At 49.1% G+C, this 6,491-nt stretch overlaps 1 protein-coding gene across 3 annotated transcripts in view; it reads left to right on the top strand.

The window, feature by feature from the left end:
- The first annotated feature begins 469 nt into the window (after window positions 1-469).
- The window catches only part of LOC103608714 (neurofascin-like), a 50,490-nt gene continuing 44,468 nt past the window's right edge, over window positions 470-6,491 (top strand). For all 3 annotated transcript variants that reach the window (XM_008593120.1, XM_008593119.1, XM_008593121.1), the window contains exon 1: window positions 470-571. The gene's annotated coding sequence lies outside the window, so the exon portion shown is untranslated. The remainder of the gene's footprint in view (window positions 572-6,491) is intronic.

Here is a 6,491-nt window from a genome sequence, read left to right as displayed (position 1 = left end):
TATAGATTTATTTATGGTGAACTCAATTTACTTATCTGTAGGTAGGCAAGAAAAACATAGTAGTTCTATGGAAGCTAAGAAATTAATAAGATAATTATGGGTAAATTCTCCCTTGGGTGTAGGAGAGATTCTTCAAGATATGGTTTAGCTCTTTTAAGTGAACAGAGAATCAGCAATTAGACTATGTTGTCAGGGCACTAAGAAATGATTTTATGAATGAGAGAGACAGTCACCCCCTCCCCAAAGTCCAACATGTGTAAGCACCTTGCAGAATCTCTTTTCTTGCAGAGTGCTTTGAACTTCTTTGAACAAAGATGCCGTTATGCCGTGCAATACTTTACAAATGGACGTGAATAAAGATGTAATTTCCCCATGAATGAACAAGCTGCAAATCACAAAGCCTTTTTTCCCCCCCTTCCTAGTGTAACCCTGGTGTTCTCCTTTGTGCTTGCTTTGAGACAGGTTGATTGACTTATGTGCAATTTGGGACGCTGGAGTTTTCCTTCCTTCTGCAGCCTAGAACGGAGCCTCCTCTGGTGCTGCAAGGAGGAGGCTGAATGAGGCAGAGAAGGTGAGTGGGTCTTGGGCCTGGGGTGTGAGTTGGGGGAGGGTGGAATTCTTGTCTCCTGCCCCTTCTCTTTGATGAGAGAAGGCTCTTTGCCTGGCACCGGGAATCTTCTGAGGGGTCATCTCCTTCCTTCTCTCCGGAGATAGAAGCTCAGAGCCAGCCACAGAACTGCATCTCAAGGCTCTCCCTGCAGGGAGGCTGGTGCTGGGGAAGCATTTGCCCCCCCTTCCCTAGCAGGTGCAGTCAAGCCATTGTCCCGACTGTCCACCTTAATTTAAAAAATGGGAAGCAGCTTTGTCTGTGGCCTGCATCCCCCATTAGCCGGGGCCTCCACAACCTGGGAGCCTCCTGAGTGACAGCCCTGGCATATGGGGGGCAGTCTAAGAACCCCGCCTCAGGGAGGGGCATCGGGCCCTGGCAGATGGACAGCTGTCCAGGGAGCAGTGAGCGGCTGAGGCTCACAGCACTGAAGCCACACCCTGTGTCCGGGTCTGCATTGTCCCTTTCTGGGGTTCAGATTTCCTGCGGCTACCAGCAGCTCCTGTTTAACTCCCAAGCAGGGTGGCTGGGGAGGGCACACAAGAAGTGGGGGCTGCAATTATGACAGGAGTACCTGGCAGTGGATCACAGGCTGGCTGCCTGGGGGCCGCTGACCTGGAGGCCTGAGCAGAGAAAGGTCCCGTTATTCTTTGGGCTTCTCTGCCTCGTTGTAGTTTGTCTTTCTTGCTCTAGTTCCCTCTCCAGGTGTCTTCTTCCTTCCCAGAAAGAGCTGGAGATGGGGCTGCGGGGAAGAATGAAGGGGGCTGAAAGGTGCAAGCAGAGCATGCTGATGACACGGATTGGGGATCTGGACAGACCTGATGGAAATCCAGCTCCCCTTGCTTTGTGACCTCCGGAAAGTTTTTTATTTTGTTTTGTTTTGTTTTTTTTGTCCTTTTTGAGACCGGCCGCACTGCGCTCAGCCAGTGAACTCAGTGAGCACACCGGTCATCCCTATATAGGATCCGAACCGGCGGCGGGAGCTCTGCTGCACTCCCAGCGCCACACTCTCCCGAGTGCGCCACGGGCTCAGCCCTCTGGAAAGTTTTTTAACAGTTCTAGGCTTTAGTTCCCCCTATACAATGGGGATAATAATGGACATCTTGTTCTAAAGATTAAATTGAAGACCAAACATATAAGGAGCCCTGCACGGTGCCTGGTATATAGTAGGTGTTCGGTAAATGAAGGCTATTATTATCATTACTTTTCCTGTTCACAGCACTTTTGATGTACATGTTTTATAAAGTTAGTTTTCGTGTAGACCCTTTTTAGGGCTGCAGCTTGCCTCAGAACAGTGTCAGGTCTTAGGGACCACCTGGGAAATTCATCTGACCGCAGGGGCTTTTTCACCCTGTCATTGTTATGAAATATTGAACTTGAATGTACTGACTGACGGTGTGTGTGTGGGGTGGGGTGAGGCACACCATACTTTTCTTTTACTATATGTGGAGGACTCTGATCACAAAGCGGTTTACTGGTTTATTTAAATCAGCACACAATAATGTAAAACTGCATGGGAACAGATCTTCAGGTTTGTGACAGAGTGAGGGAGTTAGGCCAGCTTTGTGTCACCATGCCCCCTCCCTTGGCAATTTTTCATGCGCCCTCCCTACTTTCTGTCCCTATCCCCTCAAATCCCCTCCACAGCCCTCCCTGAGCACATACACTCTAGCCCAACCCGATTCCTGCCTGGGGAAGCCAGGGCCTCCCTTCTCTGATGACAGCAACATCACTGCCCAGCAGCACATCTAGCTGGCATGGTCGCGCCCTGCTGCATCCTGCCTGACAAGAGTAAACTCGTTCCAGCGTGTGCCTCTGGACACTTCCAGTCTAACCAGCAATCCTGAATATTGGTTCAGAGCTTTACCCTTTTTATAATACGTCCATTTACATTGGTTGTGTTATTTGACTTTCACAACAAGCCTGTGATATGAATAAGGCCAGTATCATTATTCCCATTTGATGGATGAATAAACTGAGGCTCTGATAAGTTAATTCACCAAAGGTTCACAAAACTAATTAGCAAAAGAGCTCCTACTAGAACTTCGATGCCGCGAATTGTGGGCTGTTTTTCTTGCTGTGACATCCCAGTGCCTCTTTCAGTCTCAGGCATCCACACATCATGAAGGAGGAACACCTGCCAAAGGACTTTCAGACACACAGAGGAACCTAAAAGAGGAAAAAGAAGAGTGCAGAGAAGACACTCCAGCAGGGACATACAGCTGTGGAGGGAACAAGCAGTCTGGGAGAAGGGAGCTGATCTGGCATTATAACAGTCGACGTCTGAGTACTCCCCACGTGCCAGGCACTGTGCTCTGCACTCGATGTGCAGGTCCATCCATTCCCCTCACAGCAGCCTTGTGAGGCAGGCCCATTATTACCCACATTTTACTGACAGCAGAGTAGAAGTACACAGAGGCTCAGGAACTCTCTCAATGCCTCCATCTAAGAAAGTGCTGGTGTCAGGATTTGAATCCCAGCAGTCCAGCTCTGGGACCTGCACAGTTGACCATTTTGGGTTTGGGGCTGGAGTGTGTTTTTAGAGTGATTTATTCCAAATGTCACTGAAACACTGCATAGCTGTTTCTGAGCATCTGGCCAGGTTCCAGATGTGAATCTGATTTTGTGGCTCCAGCTCGGAAGCCTCCTAAGGAGCAAGTCCTCCGTTTCTCTGCCCTTTTCTCTGGCTCTTCTTCCTTAGTTCCGAGGCCACTGCTGTCTGGAGTGCCCCAGGCATCCGCTCCTGAGCCTGTGCCTCACCCCTTCTTCACCCCAGCAAGAGACACCTTCCCACACTCAGGCTTCATCACCTCTCCCCCCCACTCCCAGTTCTTCAGCTCATTGTCAGCTCAGGTCACTGGGAGCAGACACCTGCCCTTTGACACAAGGAGAGAAACCACCCAGTTTCCCAGGCCTTCAATTTCCCAAATGATCCATTTGGTTCATTGCATTCACACTCCTAAGCCCCTCAGCCTGTCAGTGAGAAGCTGAGCCTCCTGTCTCCAGAAACATCACAGCAGGCCACCACAGACACTGTAGGCTCAGGACACAGAGCTGTGGGTTGATGGGGACAGGCCATGGAGCTTCACCAGGAACTGTTTTGCTTCCCCACTGCCTGCCCCAACACCGAGTCCAGGCCACTGAGGCAGTGCCCTTGCTTAGCCACCTTTTTCTGTGGCAACTGAGATCTGCAGGGGTGGGTGGGGGGACATGGGTGGCATCAGTTAGAGCTAGTCCCCATCACAGCTTATGCTGTCTACCTCCTTTCTGCTGAAGTGATGCCTTCCCTGCTGCCCCCCAAGCCCACCTTTCTACCAGAGGCTGGGCGTTAGGTTTGAGACAGCATGTCACCCTCCGAGTTTCTGTTTCTAATGAGAGGACCACAGACTACAGCAAAGGGCAGCCCTTCCAGGACTTAAGACACCACCAGAGCCAACAGTGTCTTTGGAGTAAGTGTGCGTAGCTGTCAGCACTTTGCAAACAGACACCCAGACAAATGGTGCATCTTATAACTCAGGCAAAACCTTACCCTGTCTGCTGCCTCCCCCTTCTTGCTCCGCCTCCCCTCCTCCAGGCCTCCTGTATTTTCACATCTCCTCCAGCCTGCAGAAGCCTGCCGGGATGGCAGTTGGATCCAGACCATGTCTGTATTGGATGTAAATGCAGAAGGCTGCAGGAGGGTGGCAGGACGGAACAGATGCTGCTCCCTCCTGCTGTCTTAGTCCTTTCCTCTCCATGTGTGCCCCACTTACCATGTCAGACAGCAATTTTATAAATGCAACCAGGGATGTGCTATCCTTGGACTATCAGCAGCTAAACCAAAATTNGCTTTGGTTCAGGAGACTATGCCAGAGGCAGGAGAGAGGGAAGCCCAGAGGTGTTTTGGCTGGTCTGGGATCTTGCAGGAGCCTGGCTTTAAGAGTAAGTAATAATTCCTTGAGAGGAATTATTACCATAGAGCCGGTGTATGATCATCTGCACAGGCATTGTCTGCTTTGTAGATTTACAAAGCAGATTTGAAAGCCCTGCTTGTCCAAAGCCATGTAGCAAAGCAGTACACCAGCTGTAACCTGGGGGAAGGGAGAAAGGACCACTGGTTTTTGAATGCCACATATTTGCCAACCCATGGGTTAGATGCTGTATATATACATTAGCTCATTAATTCATTTAATAATTGTCACAGCAACCTTATAATAAGAAAATGTATTCATCCCACTCTTAAAGAGGAGAAAACGGCCTCTGAGAGAGAACAAACTGCTGAAGACTGCGTAGCAGGTAAATGGCCGAGGTGGGATTGAAACACAGGAGCATGTGGCTCCAAGTTCATGTTCTTTCCATGTGCCAGAGGGATTATACGTTGCTTCCTCTTGACGCTCAGTCTCTGAATTGTGTCTGTGTGTTTCTCCTGGTCTGTGTGGTTTGTTAGCTAGTTCGTGATTCACCAGTATTTAAGCAGCCCAGCCCTGTTCTGCTTTGAGCTGACACTCACTTCTGTGAAGAGCCAGGGAAAAAGTAGAGGATGCCTACCTTGTCCTCAAAAAGCCCATCATCTGGTTAAGGAGCTGAAGGTCATCTCTCTTTTCCACACCCCAAGTTTCTCCTGTAGTTTTGCCTGTCTTTTTTTCTCTGCTTGAGCTCAGCTTATGGCTTTCAAATGGCTTTAGAACCCTGGTCTGTTGAAACTAGGCTTGGAATCCCCCAAATTGAGGATGGAATAAGCAGCTTAATGCAAATGATGTCATGAGCAGATGTGTCCAGATGATAGGTCCTCGGATGAACAGTGGTGTGGACTCCACATGGACACCCCACTCAGGAAGCCTGGGAACCCATTGGGCAGTGCCTGGGGTAAGGATGTGGCTCCAAGTTCATGTTCTTTCCATGTGCCAGAGGGATTATACGTTGCTTCCTCTTGAAGCTCAGTCTCTGAATTGTGTCTGTGTGTTTCTCCTGGTCTGTGTGGTTTGTTAGCTAGTTCGTGATTCACCAGTATTTAAGCAGCCCAGCCCTGTTCTGCTTTGAGCTGACACTCACTTCTGTGAAGAGCCAGGGAAAAAGTAGAGGATGCCTACCTTGTCCTCAAAAAGCCCATCATCTGGTTAAGGAGCTGAAGGTCATCTCTCTTTTCCACACCCCAAGTTTCTCCTGTAGTTTTGCCTGTCTTTTTTTCTCTGCTTGAGCTCAGCTTATGGCTTTCAAATGGCTTTAGAACCCTGGTCTGTTGAAACTAGGCTTGGAATCCCCCAAATTGAGGATGGAATAAGCAGCTTAATGCAAATGATGTCATGAGCAGATGTGTCCAGATGATAGGTCCTCGGATGAACAGTGGTGTGGACTCCACATGGACACCCCACTCAGGAAGCCTGGGAACCCATTGGGCAGTGCCTGGGGTAAGGAAGCCAATATTTGACATAAGAGTAGCTGGAGTGGGGGGGAGTTGCAGAGAGAGGGGGGGGGGTCTCAGCTCTTCCACCTTCCCTCTGTACAGAACTTTGTAATTTTCTGTGGAGATGGAGACTGGACATTTGTGTCTTGTTCAAGGTGGCACACAAGAACTTAGCCCTTAGTCTTTTTTTTTTTTTTAACCAATACTCAACGTGTTAAAGTTATAAATCCCAAAACCTAGTTCTTCCTTAAACTTTTAATTTCAATGGATAAATTTTATAATTCTCTTCAAAAAGCTCATAAATTTTAGGGCCGGCCCGTGGCTCATTCAGAAGAGTGTGGTGCTGGTAACACCAAGGCCACGGGTTCGGATCCCTATATAGGGATGGCCACTTGCTCACTGGGTGAGCATGGTGCTGACAACACCAAGTCAAGGGTTAAGATCTCCTAACCGGTCATCTTAAAAAAAAAAAAAAAAATGGGCCGGCCCGGTGGCGCACTG

Source organism: Galeopterus variegatus, unplaced genomic scaffold (assembly GCF_000696425.1).
Source record: "Galeopterus variegatus unplaced genomic scaffold, G_variegatus-3.0.2 Scaffold8735, whole genome shotgun sequence".
In the NCBI taxonomy this organism is placed as follows: Eukaryota; Metazoa; Chordata; class Mammalia; order Dermoptera; family Cynocephalidae; genus Galeopterus; species Galeopterus variegatus.
Note: the sequence above shows the minus strand (reverse complement) of the source record. Positions and strands in the feature narration are given on the sequence as shown.